Source organism: Schistocerca gregaria, unplaced genomic scaffold (assembly GCF_023897955.1).
Source record: "Schistocerca gregaria isolate iqSchGreg1 unplaced genomic scaffold, iqSchGreg1.2 ptg000198l, whole genome shotgun sequence".
In the NCBI taxonomy this organism is placed as follows: Eukaryota; Metazoa; Arthropoda; class Insecta; order Orthoptera; family Acrididae; genus Schistocerca; species Schistocerca gregaria.
Window position 1 is genome coordinate 5,110,152 of NW_026061736.1, and position 19,307 is coordinate 5,129,458.

At 41.5% G+C, this 19,307-nt stretch overlaps 1 non-coding gene across 1 annotated transcript; it reads left to right on the forward strand.

Moving 5' to 3' along the window:
• Positions 1 to 1,075: 1,075 nt before the first annotated feature.
• On the forward strand, positions 1,076 to 1,150 carry Trnat-ugu (transfer RNA threonine (anticodon UGU)). The gene has a single exon. It is a non-coding gene; the product is annotated as a tRNA-Thr (tRNA).
• The last annotated feature ends 18,157 nt before the right edge of the window (positions 1,151 to 19,307 follow it).

The window sequence follows — 19,307 nt, forward strand, 5'->3', positions numbered from 1 at the left end:
GGAGATGCAAGATTCCTCCCCCCCCCCCTTCCCCCTCCTCACAATGCTATCCTTCTTTACCTACAGCAAAAAATAAATAAATTAATTAATAAATAAAACTAGAGAAATTTCTACTGTGAAACTATTTGCATACAAGAGAACGGCCCTTGAAATTTAACTCTTCAAAGTTTTAAGCCCTGCTCATTCCGGATATTGATTAGAAAGTGTTAATCCACATGTGAAACCTGAGTATATAATCCCTGTGACATTTGATCAACGGTGTTCCATAAGGACAGGTTCTCATTCAAAACGTTCGAAAATTCAATTTCTTTGTAGTTGCATTTTTTAAAGGTGTACTTGTCTAGACTCTTGGAACAGAAAGTTTTTTTTTTTAATCCGTGCTTTACAAAAGTTTCTACAGTCCATTGTTTGAAGCAGTGTCACGTCTGCCATGAGCCGCGCGGGGTACCCGCCATGTGTCCAACGCCTTGTCACGGTTCGCGCGGCTCCCCCTGTTGGAGGTTCGAGTCCTCCCTCGGGCATGGTTGTGTGTGTGTTGTCCTTAGCATAAGTTACTGTAAGTAGTGTGTAAACATAGGGACTGATGGTTCAAATGGCTCTGAGCACTTTGGGACTTAACATCTGAGGTCATCAGTTTCCTAGAACTTAGAACGACTTAAACCTAACTAAATTAAGGACATCACACACACCCATGCTCGAGGCAGGATTTGAACCTGCGACCGTAGCGGTCGCGTGGCTCCCGACTGAAGCGCCTACAACCGCTCGGCCACATCGGCCGGTCTATCATGTATTCTAGAAGAGTTGCAAGGTCGTCAGTGGCGCCTGTTCTTTCGAGAGCAGTTACTATCTTCATATTTATGGTTAAACGTTACCCAGCCATTGACCTTCGTCTGTGCGAATGCGCACAGGTTGCCGGAACTCTTACGGGAATCGTCACCTTAGTGTGAGCCAGTAATGAGTGGATGGACAAATACCTATTAAGTACATTACGTATGCGGATTGTGGACGGTTGGGGATGTGAGTCTCACGGGAAGCGTGCGAGGGATAAATTCCTGCAGTCGTGCTGTTCATGTGTGCCCTCGATGGCTCAGATGGATTGAGCGTCTGCCTTGTAAGCAGGAGATTCTGGGTTCGAGTCCCAGTAGGGGCACACTTTTCAGCTGTCCCCATCGAAGTATATCAACAACACCTGTCGGCAGCTGAGGGTTTCAATTAATTATCAGTTGTGTAGGTGATTCGATGAACCCTTTGCCAGGCACTTAAATGTGTTTTGCAGGGTATCCATATAGATGTAGATGATAACTCGTCCCGTGTCGCACGTGCTCAAAAGGATTCATACTGCAGAATGCATGCAAACATACTCACCGAAAATACGGACGAATATCAAGTGCAGGCTGCCGAGTGCTGCATATCCAGCTTTGACAGATCGGCTTTTCCTGCCAAGAAGAACAGGAAGTTGCTGTCTAGGAACAATCAGAGGTAGAGGAAGGGTTGATAAATACTCCTTGACTTGCAGACTAAACGTAAATAACGAAAATACATTTTTGGTAAAAATTGGTCAAAACATAATCGGTTGCCCTCCGTATTGGATTAGCTGTTTTGAATATTGAAAATCTGACTTCAGATTCGTTTTCAGCGACATTAAAAATATATATGTAACACTCAGTTCATGCAAATCGAAGTAATAATATAACTAAATGTTTTCCCTAAACTTTGAACACATTTTTTTCGGGTAACTATTTTCTCAGAACGGCATGCAGCATAAATTAAAAGTGGTTCGTTCTCTTAACATCTACCTCTGACCCCTAAAAGTAAACACTTTTCTTAGGAACTTATAGCTATAATATGACATTTGTTAATATTAACTAATTTTTGTGTAGGCATAAGGAGTGAAACAAACCCTCAAAAATCGAACTCAAAGTTCGAATTAGCACTGTATCGTTAAATTTAAGGTTGTTTCATTGCGGTTAGGTATACGCTCCCATAAATTTTATGTTTTATCGACTGATGTTATCCATTTTCAATTTCAGAGGAATAATGTAGTATCAACTGATGTTACCCATTTTTGAATTCAGGTAACATATGAGGTGCCACACTGCACGCGCTCTGCGTACTCCAGTCTCGCAGGCCCTTGATCAAATCATAATTACGGGCGCCATTTTTTATTGAAAATCTAAAATTAAGCTCATAGTATTATCACTCGTAATTCCCAAACAGATCTTTCGAATGTATTTTCATTGTCTCAAAAAGAATTTCAAATGTACCCTTTTTTGCTCATTTGTATGAGAACCTGGCCGTAACGCCGGAATATAGTCACGAGATTTTTTTTCAGAGACGCTGTACGTTCGCGAGAAGACTTTCGTTCTGCGCGTGTCGAAGGACATTCCTCAGATATTACTGTGTGTGTGCTAATCAGTCGTGCCATTTAAGTGTACATCTTTGCATAGTTTTCCTTTCACGATGTAAACAGTGTTCCGCTCAGTTGCTAACTGGCCAGTGAGTGGTTCCGAAGGTATCGGATGTGCGGTGTGTTCGGTCTGCTAGGACAACAGCAGACTAGCGTGGTGCGATGGCAGAAGCAGACACTGAGGGAGCTAGCTGCTGGGACGCCAGCGAACAATTTTTGCCAAGTAAGACGAAGAGGACTATTCTAAAATTACGAGCCGTCTCAAAAGTGTTTACCATTGCTAAATCTTGCTGTTGAGTCTGACAAAACTGGCAGTTTTGCCTAGAGATACATTAGAGAGAGCTACAGGAAATCCCCCCACCCCCCTCAATGAATTTTTGGTTGTGATGACAGGCCGATTGGTAGTGTAGCCCGAGATCTAAGTTAGGTTGGAAGGTGGTAATTTGATTGAGAGTTGTTTACGCCAACGATTATGAATGCCGACTAAACGTTGTGCGAGCAGATTGCCCTGTAGCGTAGCCTAGCGTTTCCGTCCGCGCCACATTTAACACACTTTCTCTAACTGTGTACAAAAGTCTCACAACAGCCACGATAACTACGTTTCTGGTGGGGGGAGGGTAGAGTCCACTATGTAACTTTCACTGCAAATTTTAGTAACCGCATAAACTAACCGAAATAGAAGCGTAATTTTAACTATATTTCCTTTTGTGGCAAAATAATGGTTCTCCTCTTTCGGCAGCAACTGTAATATGTAGGCGACTTATTAGTTTTTTTTAACTCTGAATCATGATCTCAATAGACGCAGTGCTATTTTTACGTTACTTGATTTGTGGTCTATAGTAAACAATGCAACGAATTGGTAAATTCTTTGAAGTTTGACGTGTGTTACATAGACGACGTCTGCAATGTTCGTAAGGCCAAGTTTGCATATATTTGGTGTCTGTTTTTTTTGGCCATGTACTGTATAATTAAAGGGAGGAGGATTATGTTCAAGGAGCAGTGCATTAGCAGTCTATGGAGAAATTGAGAATTTGGATCTAAAGAACGGCATGCTCGGGCAGTTCGTGCTATTCTGTTGACCACTGTGTAATTCGGACACAGTGATCATTGCCTCTCCCTCGTAACCAGGGGACTCGGGTGCTAATCCTGGTCTGGCACAAATTTTCAACAGTGCCCATTGACTAAAGTCTGTGCCCATTGTCAGCTAATGTCATTGTTTCGGTGTTAAATTGTATTTTGTTCACGATACGTAGTTTGGCTTTTTCATGGATAACAGCTTTGAAAAGCGTACAGGTTATATTGATATTTGCTCGTCGTTAGTCCAAGGCAACTATAGCGATTTATAAACACAGTTGTAGTTCGTATTAAGCCTACATACGTAATTGTGTCCTGTGTTTCTTTACCAAGAACTACTTCGTAAGTAATTCCCCTGTAGTGGTATTTTGTTTTAGTATTTTGTTTAAATATTTATAGACTGCAGGCTTGGATGAAATATGAAACACATATCCGAAGTTCCTGTTGATACTGCAGATACTGTTTCATCCGTACTAGGGGCCAAAACATTTCATCTAATACAGAAGGACACAATTTGTCTCGAGATTTAGCAATTTTTCGTAATAGAGGCCTTGCTTCGATATATTTTTCTCTAATTCTTGTTTGGATTTAATCTTAAAACACACTAACTCTTCCACCACTTATTCGATATGTGGTTTTATCCATTTCGTAGCCTAGAGTTCCTAAACGGTCGATAATATTAATGATTTCCTTTCTCAATTATATTTTCTGTAAATCTCCTGTTTATGGTTATTGCTAACATGTTTCACGTTCTCACTTTTATTATTTTTATTTTTCTAGTTTTGTGCCTTGTAGCCAAATTTTCTTTGAATCTGGTTTTTAATTCTGAAATAGTAACAGTTGAAGGTCAAGAGAAGATTGCGGTCTATTTGAGGAGAGTGGCTTGGAGATTTTTTATAACAGACGTATACAGGTCATGGGGATCCTTACCTATATACATTTACTTCGAGTGTGATGTAGCCCATTCTCTTGTCATGATCTCGGCTGTATCGCAGCACATTGTCTCGGTTAGGTTGGAGATTTCTGTTGAGAGTTGCCGAAGTCAACGAAAGTGATTACAAAGTAAAGACTGTGCTAACAGAACGATCTGTAGCGTAGTCCAACGCGTTCTTTCTGTCCTTTTAAAGCCTCTTTTAATTAAAAATAACTAAAGCTGCAAGATACAATCACAAAAACTGTATTACGTAATAGAGTAATCCCAGACTATTGTTGTGTAAGTTGTGTGCGTACACTATTTTTTTTGTCAGTGAATATACATTTTTTTACTCATTTGCTGGGTTTCAATTTTCCCCGTTTTCTGGCAAAAAACCTTTTCCTGTGAAGGGCCCATTAGCTTGTCGGTTATATTTGTGACTTTCTCGACGGTCAGTAATTTCCTGATAGTCCATCCACCGGCGTCATTGTTAACATCGGATATAGATTTTAGTATTAGGAAGGCTAATATGAAGCTAATGCATAAGTAGGTCTAATAATTAATAAAAATAGGAATGCGGGTAAGCTACTACAAACAGCATAGTGAACGCATTGTTGTGGCCAAGATAGCCACGAATCCCACGCCTACCAAAGTCGTAAAAGTAGTCCGCAGATGATGAAGAAATTGATGAAATGTGTGATGAGATAAAAGAAATCATTCGGATAGTGATGGGAGATGAAAATTTAATATTAATGGGTGACTGGAATTCGACAGTAGGAAATGGAAGAAAAGGAAACGTAGTAGGTGAATATGGAATGGGGGTAAAAAATGAAAGAGGAAGCCGCCTGGTAGGTTTTTGCCCAGAGCATAACTTAATCATAGCTAACACTTGGTTCAAAAATCATGAAAGAAGATTGTATATGTGGAAGAGACCTGGAGATACTGCAATTTTTCATATATATTATATAATGGTAAGACAGAGATTTAGGAACCAGATTTTAAATTGTAAGACATTTCCAGGGGCAAATGTGGACTCTGATCACAATATATTGATTATGAACTGTAGATTAAACTGAAGAAACTGGAAAAAGGTGGGAATTTAAGGAGATGGGACCTGAAAGAACTGACAGAATCAGAAGTTCTAGAGTGTTTCAGGAAGATCATTAGGGAACGATCTACGGGAATGGGGGAAAGTAATACAGTGTGATGAGGGATCTGAGTGGTGTACTGTCAAGGGGGAGGGGGTTCCTCAGGGATCAGTGTTGGGGCCGCTCCAGTTCCTTATTTATATAAATGATATGCCCTCAAGTATTACGGGTAACTCTAAAATATTTCTGTTTGCTGATGACACTAGCTTGGTAGTAAAGGATGTTGGGTGCAACATTGACTCCGTTTCAAGTAGTGCAGTACATGACCTCAGTCCATGGCTTGTAGAAAATAAACTAGCGTTAAATCACAGTAAGCTTCAGTTTTTACATTTTCTAACACACAATTCAACAAAACCTGACGTTTTAATTTCACAGCATGGGCATATGATTGGTGAAACTGAACGGTTCACATTCCTAGGTGTTCAAATAAATAGTAAGATGTCGTGGAAAGCCCACGTTCAGGATCTTGTTCAAAGACTTAATACTGCCATTTTCACTATTGGAACGGTGCCGAAAGTGAGTGATACTTCGACAAGTAAATTAGTCTACTTTGCTTATTTCCATTCACTTATGTCGTATGGTATTATGTTTTTGGGTAACTCTTCCCATTCTAGAAGGATATTTTTGGCTCAGAAACTGGAGGTTCGGGCAAAAAGTGGTGTGAGTTCACGAACCTCTTGTCGACTTCTGTTCAGGGAGTCTGGGTATTTTGACATTGGCCTCTCAATATGTATATTCCTTATTGTCGTTTCTTGTTACCAATATTAGTTTATTTCCAACAATAAGCAGCTTTCACTCGGTTAATACTCGGCAGAAATCAAACCTCCATTTGGATCGGACTTCCTTAACTCATGTGCAAAAATGTGTGCAGTATACTGCTGCATCAATTTTCAATAAGCTGCCACTCGAATTCAAAACTCTTAGCAGTAATCCACGCGCTTTCAAATCGAAACTGGAGTGTTTCCTCATGGGTCACTCCTTTTATTCTGTCGAGGAGTTAATTGAAAAATTAAGCTGATTCTCATTGTACTGCTGATAGCGTTTGCTTAAACTTATGGACTGATTTTCTCTCAGGTTCATGAACATGTATTTCTATCTGTTATTACTTTTTTGTTGTAAGTTCATGTGTCGCCCTAACCGCCGGCTGCTTCACGTCTGCTGTGCAGCGAGCTACCTTAATTTAAGTATTAACTCTATTTTTCTTACTTGTCACTTCTTCTTCCGTGTGTTTTTGCTTTTAGGAAGCTTTAATTGTCGAGTGCTAGTAATAGTGTTACATAGATTTCGTGTTTGTTTTGAATACAGTCAGAGAGAGTCCTTGTAGTCAGCCATAGTGCCAGTAGTGCTAGTGTTTGTTTTGAATACAGTCCAGAGACAGGTAGTGCTATTTTCATTGTTTTCCACAAGAAGTGGTTAGCAATCACAGTTTAGTCAGTAATCAATCGCCTTTAGTGAATTAGCAGTCTACTTAAAAGTTGATTAAGTCTCTTCGGTAAATTGATTCCTTAGGATGGATAGGATGTGTGACTGCTGTGTACGGACGCTGGCCACTCTTCGCGAACAGCTGAGCGTGTTGATGGCCGCGGTCAGCCGTCTTCAGGCTGCTGCCTCGGAGTGTAGCGGCAGTGGGGAGTCTGGTGCGTCGCATGGTGCACCCCAGGTATTAGATGCTTCACCCACTGTCCCTGCTGTCGAGAGATCTTCGCGGGTACCGGGCGCGGTTGGGCCACCCTCTCCCCAAGGGGAGTGGCGGGTTCAGTGGCGTTCGCGGCGCACGAGGCGGAGGGTCAATGTGGAGGCTGGCCGTGTGGCATCGCCCGCTCTGCCTGTGAATGGACATGTGGCTGCTCCTTCAGCAAGGTCCGAGCAGGCACACGGGGGGAGGGGTTTATTAGTTATTGGGAGCTCCAACGTTAGGCTAGTGATGGAGCCCCTTAGGGAAATGTTATAGTTCTGGGAGGAGATTTTAATTTTGCTGGATATAGACTGGGAGACTCAAACGTTCATAACGGGTGGCAGGGACAAAGAATCCATTGAAATATTTTTAAGTGCTTTATCTGAAAACTACCTTGAGCAGTTAAACAGAGAACCGACTCGTGGCGATAATATATTAGACCTTCTGGTGACAAACAGACCCGAACTATTTGAATCAGTTAATGCAGAACAGGGAATCAGCGATCATAAAGCGGTTACTGCATCGACGATTTCAGCCGTAAATAGAAATATTAAAAAGGTAATAAGATTTTTCTGTTTAGCAAAAGTGACAAAAAGCAGATTACAGAGTACCTGACGGCTCAACACAAAAGTTTTGTCTCAAGTACAGATAGTGTTGAGGGTCAGTGGACAAAGTTCAAAACCATCGAACAATATGCGTTAGATGAGTATGTGCCAAGGAAGATCGTAAGAAATGGAAAAGAGCCACCGTGGTACAACAACCGAGTTAGAAAACTGCTGCGGAAGCAAAGGGAACTTCACAGCAAACATAAACATAGCCAAAGCCTTGCAGACAAACAAAAATTACGTGAAGCGAAATGTAGTGTAAGGAGGGCTATGCGAGAGGCTTTCAATGAATTCGAGAGTAAAGTTCTATGTACTGACTTGGCAGAAAATCCTAAGAAATTTTGGTCCTATGTCAAAGCGGTAGGTGGATCAAAACAAAATGTCCAGACACTCTGTGACCAAAATGGTACTGAAACAGAGGATGACAGACTAAAGGCCGAAATACTAAATGTCTTCTTCCAAAGCTGTTTCACAGAGGAAGACTGCACTGTGCTTCCTTCTCTTGAAGTCGCACAGTTGACAAAATGGTAGATATCGAAATAGACGACAGAGGGATAGAGAAACAATTAAAATCGCTCAAAAGAGGAAAGGCCTCTGGTCCTGATGGGATACCAGTTTGATTTTACACAGAATACGCGAAGGAACTTGCCCCCTTCTTGCAGCGGTGTACCGTAGGTCTCTAGAAGAGCGAAGCGTTCCAAAGGATTGGAAAAGGGCACAGGTCATCCCCGTTTTCAAGAAGGGACGTCGAACGGATGTGCAGAACTATAGACCTATATCTCTAACGTCGATCAGTTGTAGAATTTTGGAACACGTATTATGTTCGAGTATAATGCCTTTTCTGGAGACTAGAAATCTACTCTGTAGGAATCAGCATGGGTTTCGAAAAAGACGGCCGTGTGAAACCCAGCTCGCGCTATTCGTCCACGAGACTCAGAGGGCCTTAGACACGGGTTCACAAATAGATGCCGTGTTTCTTGACTTCCGCAAGGCGTTTGACACAGTTCCCCACAGTCGTTTAATGAACAAAGTAAGAGCATACGGACTATCAGATCAGTTGTGTGCTTGGATCGAGGAGTTCCTAGATAACAGAACGCAGCATGTCATTCTCAATGGAGAGAAGTCTTCCGAAGTAAGAGTGATTTCAGGTGTGCCGCAGGGGAGTGTCATAGGACCGTTGCTATTCACAATATTCATAAATGACCTGGTTGATGACATCGGAAAGTCTCTGAGGCTTTTTGCAGATGATGCTGTGGTGTATCGAGAGGTTGCAACAATGGAAAATTGTACTGATATGCAGGAGGATCTGCAGCGAACTGACGCATGGTGCACGGAATGGCAATTGAATCTCAATGTAGACAAGTGTAATGTGATGCGAATGTATAGAAAGATAGGTCCCTTATCATTTAGCTACAAAATAGCAGGTCAGCAACTGGAAGCAGTTAATTCCATAAATTATCTGGGAGTACGCATTAGGAGTGATTTAAAATGGAATGTTCATATAAAGTTGATCGTCGGTAAAGCAGATGCCAGACTGAGATTCATTGGTAGAATCCTAAGGAACTGCAATCCGACAACAAAGGAAGTAGGTTACAGTACGCTTGTTCGCCCACTGCTTGAATACTGCTCAGCAGTGTGGGATCCACACCAGATAGGTTTGATAGAAGAGATAGAGAAGATCCAACGGAGAGCAGCGCGCTTCGTTGCAGGATCATTTAGTAATCGCGAAAGCGTTACGGAGATGATAGATAACCTACAGTGGAAGACTCTGCAGGAGAGACGCTCCGTAGCTTTGCATGGGCTTTTGTTGAAGTTTCGAGAACATACCTTCACCGAAGAGTCAAACAGTGTATTGCTCCCTCCTACTTATATTTCGCGAAGAGACCACGAGGATAAAATCAGAGAGATTAGAGCCCACACAGAAGCATACCGAGAATCCTTCTTTCCACGTACAATACGAGACTGGAATAGAATGGAGAACGGATAGAGGTACTCAGGATACCCTCCGCCACACACCGTTAGGCGGCTTGCGGAGTACGGATGTAGATGTAGATACTGACACGTTCCATGACCTTGAAGATTTGCTCCTCAATTTGGGCCTACGGAACTTGACATGCGCAGAGAAAGAGGGTAACAGAAGATATATTGAATTTAATTTATGAAAGGAGAAAATACAAAAATGCAGTAAATTAAGCCGGCAAAAAGAAATACTAATGTCTCAAAATGAGATCGACAGGAAGTGCAAAATGGCTAAGCAGGGATATCTAGAGGACAAACGTAAGGATGTAGAGGCGCATATCACTAGGGGTAAGATAGATACTGCCTACAGGAAAATTAAAGAGACCTTTAGAGAAACGAGATTCACTTGTATGCATATCAAGAGCTCAGATGGAAACCCTGTTATCAGCAAAGAAGGGAATGCAGAAAGGTGGAAGGTGTATATAGAGGATCTATACAAGGGCAGTGTACTTCAGGACAATATAATGGAAATGGAAGAAAATGTAGATGAAGATGAAATGGGAGATGACATACTGCGTGAAGAGTTTGACAGAGCACTGAAAGACCTTAATCGAAACAAGATCCCGGGAGTAGGCAACATTCCATTAGAACTACTGACAGCCTTGGGAGACCCAACTCTGACAGAACGTTACCGTCTGATGAGCAAGATGCATGAGACAGCCGAAATACCGTCAGACTTCAAGAAGAATGAAATAATTCCAATTTCAAAGAAAGCAGGTGTTGACAGATGTGAAAATTAGCGAACTATCAGTTTAATAAGTCACAGCTGCAAAATACTAACGCAAATTCTTTACAGACGAATGGAAAAAATGGTAGAAGCCGACCTCAGGGAAGACCAGTTAGGATTCCGTAGAAATACTGGATCATGTGAGGCAATACTGACCCTACGACTTACCTTATTAAGTAGATTAAGGAAAGGCAAACCTACGTTTCTAACATTTGTAGACTTAGAGAAATCTTTTGACAATGTTGACTGGAACACTCTCTTTCAAATTCTTAAGGTGGCAGGGGTAAAATACAGGGAGCGAATTCAATCTACAATTTGTACAGAAAGCAGGTGGCAGTTATAAGAGTCAAGGGATATGAAATTGAAGCAGTGGTTGGGAAGGGAATGAGACAGGGTTGTAGACTATCCCCAATGTTATTCAATCTGTTTATTGAGCAAGCAGTAAAGGAAACAAAAGAAAAATTCTGAGTAGAAATTAAAATCCATGGATAAGAAACTAAAACCTTGAGGTTTGCCGATGACTTTGTAATTCAGAGACAGCAAAGAACCTAGAAGAGTAGCTGAACAGAATGAAGTGTCCTGAAGGGATGATATAAGATCAGCATCAATAAAAGCAAAACGAGGATAATGGAATGTAGTCGAATTAAGGTGGGTGATGCTGAGGGAATTAGATTAGGAAATGAGACATTTAAAGTAGTAAAGGAGTTTTGCTATTTAGGGAGCAAAATAACTGATGACGGTCGAAGTAGAGAGGATATAAAATGTCGACTGTCAATGGTAAGAAAAGTGTTTCTAAAGAAGAAAAATTTGCTAACATCGAGTATAGCTTTAGGTATCAGGAAGTCTTTTCTCCGAGTATTTGTATGCAGTGTAGCCACGTATGGAGGTGAATAATGGACAATAAATAGTTTGAACATGAAGAGAATAGAAGCTTTCGAAATGTGGTGCTACAGAAGAATGCTGAAGATTAGATGGGTAGATCACATAACTAATGTGGAGGTAATGAATAGGATACGGGAGAAGAGAACTTTGTGGCACAACTTGACTAGAAGATGGGGTCGGATAGTAGGACACGTTCTGAGGCATTAAGGGATCACGAATTTAATATTGGAGGGCAGCGTGGAGGGTAAAAATCGAGGAGGGAGTCCAGGAGATGAATACACTAAGCAGATTCACAAGGATGTAGGTTGCAGTGGGTACTGGGAGATGAAGCTTCCAGACGATACAATAGCATGGAGAGCTGCATCAAACCAGTCTGTGGACTGAAGACAACAACAACAACAACAAGGTATTTGTGTGATGTGTAACCTTCAACAGAAGTGGGGCAGACAAGAGGATTAGATTATATGTACTTTCCATTGAAATTGATCCATAATGGGGAGATACTCAATGGGAAAATAATATGCTAATTTACTATCCACAGACCGCAAATGGACTGATCATGAACGAGGAATGAAAATTTAGTCACACTTCTGATTGTACACGTATTATTTGACCCTCTCTCTCTCTCTCTCTCTCTCTCTCTCTCTCTCTCTCTCTCTCTCTCTCTCTCTCTCTCTCTCTCTCTCTCTAACACACACACACACACACACACACACACACACACACACACACACACACACACTCTCAATCGCGCGCGCGCGCTAGTTCTAATAAATAATTCAATTCATTAATGGTGTCGGAAGAGATGGTTAGCAAGAAATCCTTTAGGCTCCTCGTAAACTGAAATCTGTCAGTAGTAAAGCTTTTTGTGGCTGCCGGCAAGTTATTGAAAACATCGTTCTCCTTAATGATGGAGACTTTCTTGCACCAAAGTAATTAACTTACCAATTTTTGTGGAGATTATTCACTTCTAGTTATGACTTCATGAAATGAGCTGTTGATTTGAAAATATTCATTTGTTTTTAAACACAATATTCACGGGGAGAACGTATCTTCCATCTCCACCATGTTAACTGATCTATTTATATGATCCTTATTCTAAGTTGTGATATATTAACGGTAAAACACTAAACATTACTTACATGCATTTCCACTGTTTTCCAACAAGCTAACAATTTTTCATGAATAATATATTAATACTGAAATTTTTAGAAAAATTTTGAAAGAGAGGTTTTGCAGGCAAATTTCAAAAATAAAAAGACCATAGTGTTCATTATAATACAACTTCTCCATGGTTTTTAATTCCTACTCCGAAGTTTTCTTTTGTTTTCTTTACTGCTTGCTCAGCAAACAGATTGAATAACATCGGAGATAGGCTACAACCCTGTCTCACTCCCTTCCCAACCACTGCTTCCCTTTCATATCCCTCGACTCTTCATGCCCTCGAGTAAGAAAACTGACCGTTAGAATTCCATGGTTCTGGGATAAATGGTTTGAGAGGAAAGGTACATTTAGTTAGAAAAGTTACGGAAAATTTAAAGTTGCATTGCACTTAACGTCGTACATGCACTCATTTAAATTCATAGTTTCTTTCACTTTCCAATAGTATGCATGCTGTACAAAAACATAACATTTGTTTCATGATATTTACTTTTTTATTTCTTGCAAGTCTTCTAGAACTTCTCTCGAAAACTTTGTGGGTAGATCTTGGCATTTGTTTTGTTCAGAAACGTTATTACTGTAGCAAACAACTGACTACGAGACAAGAAAAAATGTATTCAATAGGTGAAAGCTCAAAAACTACGGGTAAAATGTCCCTAGGCTTATCATCTCAAAGAAGAGATGGCACAGAGAAACAAGTGGGCATGTCTTACATAGCAAGCTGCCATTTAAACCGACATTTTAGTACCTTCAAATAAGGATTTGGAATAAAATACTTTCATATTCGCACTAAGTGTAAATCAAACTGGTGCAGTCACCAATAAACAAAATTATTTTCATTGTTTTCGGGGTTCCTTTTGCCTTTCGGAATAAATATATTGCGAATCAGCAGTTAACATGCCTGGTTCCCCAAACAGGAGACGACTAGAAACTTCCGAAATGTGGTGGTGTAGAAGAATGCTAAAAAAGTTTTGATCGAATAGCTGATGGGGAGATACGAAATCAGATTAGGGAGCAGAGAAATTAATGGCACAAATTGACAAAAAGAAGCGATCGTGGGTAAATGTCATATTTCGATTCCACCCATCCGCTGTGACCCACGACGTTCTGCATTAGTTTCATTAGTTGCATTTCGAAGGATACCAGTGGCCTTATTAAATGTTAACTGGGATTGCCTTCGTTTCTAGAGCAATTTATAACGTTCGTTAACTATGATTTTTTTCGGAATATATCGTGATGAACTCTGGGAGGAACCACAGAACACAGCTTAAATTGTCGTTGAAGAAACGAGTAGTGATTGTATTTTTATCTTTCTTATCCGACACGTTGGGGAATCCAAGGTATAATGGGGTACACAGTTGAAAACTTTGATTAAATGTACAAAATTGATAAATAAGAGAGTTACAAATTTTTATATGAACACATTATGATGTATTAATCACAAAAATATAAGAACATTGCCATAAAATAAAACAACAATATTTTCTCACTCAAAAACAGAAATTTATATCATTTGCACGCGGCAGAATGGGGTGGTAAATACAAGTGATTACAAAAACGTATAAAATTATCGGAAATGCAGAAAATATTGGCTTGCTCGGTATTTTTTTTAGTTTAAAGTGAGTATTAATGTCAAACTACAGTTTTCATGTATCGTATCCTTTTCTTGAGGCTGTTTACAAAATTCACACACGGGGAGACACTCATCATCTTCGCTATCTATTCCTGCACAAGAATCGTGTGTCCATTTTTTGCACGTGGAAAAAGCGACCCAACCTCCAACTGATTTTGAATATAACCCACCACAATATACACACTGACAGTCAGAACTTACCTCATAATCACTCTCGTTAGTATAGTATTCTTACTCCTTTCTTCCATTTACCTTCAGGCTCTTTCTCTCGTTTTTGAGTTCTTAATTTTATTCTCTTTCGCAAAAAGTTTTCTGTTTGCTCTTTCTTCTTTGTCAAAGTTCTTTTTTCTATTTCTCCCATTAATGACTTTTAACTCTTTTTTGTACGGCGAATCAGTTAAAACAACGTAGTTCCCCATTTTCAGTCTCGCTCTTTTCTTGCTTTCGTTAACTTTTGACAAGAAAATCAGAATCTCAGGTGAAATATGAAATGAGGAGGTTGTGTTGTCAGTTGTCATGCAAGAGCACCCAAGATTAGAACAATTAGCCCCAATAACTTTGTTATTCTTAGGCGGCAGTTCATTGTAACAATTCGCTGAAACCTCGTCCCCTTGATTATCCAGCCCGTTTGAGTCGTCTTTTTCAGCTGGTGTGCTAGTTGGAGGCAATTCAAATTGTTCAGATATAATAACCCCTTCATCTGACGGCCTATCACGTCCGCTGTCAGTTGTGTGTGCCGATAGGAAGTGTGCGTCTTGAATATGGATGGGTCCGTGGGCCATATTGCAGTAGCTTCGAAACCTTTAATAGCGGTTTTCATTGTTGCGCTTTAGACGAAAGCTGAACCAAAAAGCGTTGAAATTTGAAAGATAGTTACGACTTTCCCTGCGTGGCTTCGCAGCCATTTTCGAAGCTGATCACTATAACGAGGATTTATAAAACAAACATCAAGCGGCTGAAGTCTGTGAGAGCAATGTGGTGGTGAAGAAACGCCACTCTCCCTCGCGTAGTCCATAACGTCATTGTTCGTGGTATGAGCTGAGTGGCCATCTGATATAAGGAGAACTGGGACGTGCTTTGATGTCTTAGAAAATACCACTAATTGTGGAAACCATACAAAGAATGACTCTGTGGCCATCCATGCGTTGCTGTGGACCTCAGCGCAACCTCCTGCTGTCAGTCCTAACTCAAATTATTTCTGCTTCTTCTTTAGTGGAAAAATAATCGTAGGAGGAATGTCAGCTCCGCTTGCTGACGTACTAATGAGGATGGTTGCAGTTTCGCCCCTTTCTGCAGAGGTTAACGATCGCACTGGACGGTTCCCTTTGCAAGCTGCGATGTTCGATTGGTTTTTAGCATTAACCGAGACGCCTGTTTCATCACAATTAGTTATTTGAGAAGTCATTAGTTTGTGATTGTCAGTTACATTTGTTAGCAACGAAAAAAACCTATCGACAGCTACTTTATTAAAATCAATGATTCTTGTACCAGATAATGCTTCGGGCTTGCGAACAAACCCGCATTTGCTTCTTCATTGTTTCGTGATGTAATAAAGATTTCGATTTGTTTTGCTCGAAATTTTCGAAAAGGTATCTGTAAAAACGTGCAAAAATTGAAATGGCAAAACTGTGCACCTGCCGAAATACGAGTGCGTATACTCATTTGAAAACATTTTCCTACACCGCTTCTGATACGCTAGAGGTTACCGCACAGTAAACAACAATTGTAGTTGACCGTTTGCCTGCATCGTATAAAGTACGGCCAATAAAATATTTTTGTAGGGGGGACACATCATCTCATTCTAAATGGAGAGTTCATCAATACGTGTAAAAGTAACCACTTGTGCCAGAGGGAAGTGTGTTGGGAGCCTTATTGTTCCTGTTGTATATTAACATTACAGATAATATAAGTAAGCTCACATATTTCGAAAATGATGCCGATATCGACATTGAGGTAACAAAGGTCGTGTGAAGCGATATGCACATACAGGGGATAGTAAAAATGTGACCACCTATACTTGCATCTACATGGATACTCTGCAAGTCACATTTAAGTGCATGGCAGATTGATCATCGAACCACCTTCACAAGTCTCTATTATTCCAATCTCGCATAGCACCCGGAAAGAATGATCACCTGTGTCTTTCCATACGAGCTCTGACTTCCCTTATTTTATCGTTGTGGTCGTTTCTACCTACGTAGGTCGGTGTCAACAAAATATTTTCGCATTCGGAGGAAAAAGTTGGTGATTGGAATTTCGTGAGAAGATACTGTCGCAACGAAAAACGCTTTTCTTTTAATGATGTCCAGCCCAAATCCAGTATCATTTGTGTGACACACTCTCTCATATTTCGCGATAATAGAAAACGTGCTGCCTTTCTTTGGACTTTTTCGATCTACTCCGTAAGTCCTATCTTGTAAGGATCCCACATCTTCCAGCAGTATTCTAAAAGAGGACGGAGAAGCGTAGTGTAGGCAGTCTCCTTTGTAGGTCTGTTACGTTTTATAAGTGTCGTGCCAATAAAACGCAGTCTTTGGTTAGCCTTAACCGCAACATTTTCTATGTGTTCTTTCCAATTTAAGTTGTTCGTTATTGTATAATAATAATGGCGTGTGACGAGGGCCTCCCATCGGGTAGCCCGTTCGCCTGGTGCAAGTCTTTCGATTTGACGCCACTTCGGCGACTTGCACGTCGATGGGGATGAAATGATGATTAGTACAACACAACACCCAGTCCCTGAGCGGAGAAAATCTCCGACCCAGCCGGGAATCTAACCCGGTCTTTTAGGATTGACAGTCTGTCGTGCTGACCACTCAGCTACCGCGGGCGGACGTTAGTTATTGTAACACCTAGTTATTTAGTTGACTTTACGGCTTTTAGATTAGACTGCAACTTCTCTGATAGTGATTCGTCCATTCTGCTTCACCAGCAATATTGCGGGATCAGTAACGACCTGATTTGCGGATTTGCGGGCGTACCTTAACTGGCTTCTGTCTTCATTGATTAGCGGCTACCTTTGAAATGGTTGTACCACTCCTTTAGCCCTGCAGTACCCATTACTTTGTCCACAAACACACGATGGTTTCAACTTGAGAATTGCCAAGCTTGGAGCCAAATGTGATGTAAAGACGTCATTTTGCTCAGAATACTAAATCCAACGTGTACCACTTGCAAGCGTTCCAAAGTAGTGGAGAAAATCAGGTATGTGTGCTAAATATGCCTGAAAACATGAGCGCATGCGCGCCCTGATACCATTGTTGATTTCAACAATTAAAAAAGGTCGGATATTTTTTGAACAGCTCATGTATATAAGCCATCGCCAGTGATGTCGAAAGAGCAAGATACCCCTAACTACGGCAGTTGTATAGGTAGTTCGAATGGAGCGGTCTATTGTCTGACGTATCTCCATAACAGCTCCGAACCGAATACCCCTAAGTTCGACAAATGGTTCAAATGACTCTGAGCACTATGGGTCTTAACATCTATCGTCATCAGTCCCCTAGAACTTAGAACTACTTAAACCTAACTAACCTAAGGACATCACACAACACCCAGCCATCACGAGGCAGACCAAATCCCTGACCCCGCCGTGAATCGAACCCCGGAACCCAGACGCGGAAAGCGAGAACGCTACCTTCACGTCAGGAATCAAGCTGAGCTCAGAAGGGCGCAACTCCGGGGTTGTCTCTGGCTGATACTGATCTTCGGCCTGACGTGGCTGCTTGTCCTGTTCCAGGGGTTGCCCCTCAGTCTGCAAGATCCGAGCAATCGCAGAGGGTGGTCTTACTGGTAGTTGGGAGCTCCAACGTCAGGCGCGTAATGGGGCCCCTTAAGGATATGGCAGCAAGAGAGGCGAAGAAAACCAATGTGCAATCCGTGTGCATACCGGGGTGGGTCATTCCAGATGTGGAAAGGGTCCTTCCGGATGCCATGAAGGGTACAGGTTGCACCCATTTGCAGGTGGTCGCTCAGGTCGGCACCAATGATGTGTGTCGCTATGGATCGGAGGAAACCCTCCCTGGCTATCTGATTTGGTGAAGACTGCCAGTCTCGCTAGCCGGATGAAAGCAGAGCTCACCATCTGCAGCATCGTCGATAGGACTGACTGCTGACCTTTGGTAAAGAGCTGAGTAAAGGGTCTGAATCAGAGGCTGAGATTGTTCTGCGACCGTGTGGGCTGCAGATTCCTCGACTTGAGTCATAGGGTGGTGGGGTTTCGGGTTCCGCTGGATAGGTCAGGAGTCAACTACACGCAACAAGCGGCTACACGGGTAGCAGGGGTTGTGTGGCGTGGGCTGGGCGGTTTTTTAGGTTAGATGGCATTGGGCAAGTACAAAAAGGGCGGCAGCCTCAACGAGTTCGGGGCAAAGCAGGGCATGAGGGGACCAAGCAGCAATCGGTATTGTAATGGTAAACTGTCGAAGCTGCGTTGGTAAAGTACCGGAACTTCAAGCGCTGATAGAAAGTACCGAAGCTGAAATCGTTATAGGTACAGAATGCTGGCTGAAACCAGAGAGAAATTCTGCCGAAATTTTTACAAAGGTACAGACAGGTAGAAAGGATAGATTGCATGCAACCGGTGGTGGAGAGTTAGTCGCTGTTAGTAGAAGTTTATCCTGTAGTGAATTAGAAGTGGATAGTTCCTGTGAATTATTATGGGTGGAGGTTACACGCAACAGCCGAGCTAGGTTAATAATTGGCTCCTTTTACCGACCTCCCGATCCAGCAGCATTAGTGGCAGAACAACTGAGAGAAAATTTGGAATACATTTCACATCAATTTTCTCAGCAAGTTATAGTCTTAGGTAGAGATTTCAATTTACCAGATATAGACTGGGACACTCAGATGTTTAGGATGGGTCGTAGGGACAGAGCATCGAGTGACATTATACTGAGTGCGCTATCCGAAAATTACCTCGAGCAATTAAACAGAGAACCGACTCGTGGAGATAACATCTTGGACCTACTGATAACAAACAGACCCGAACTTTTCGACTCTGTATGTGCAGAACAGGGAATCAGTGATCATAAGGCTGTTGCAACATCCCTGAATATGGAAGTTAA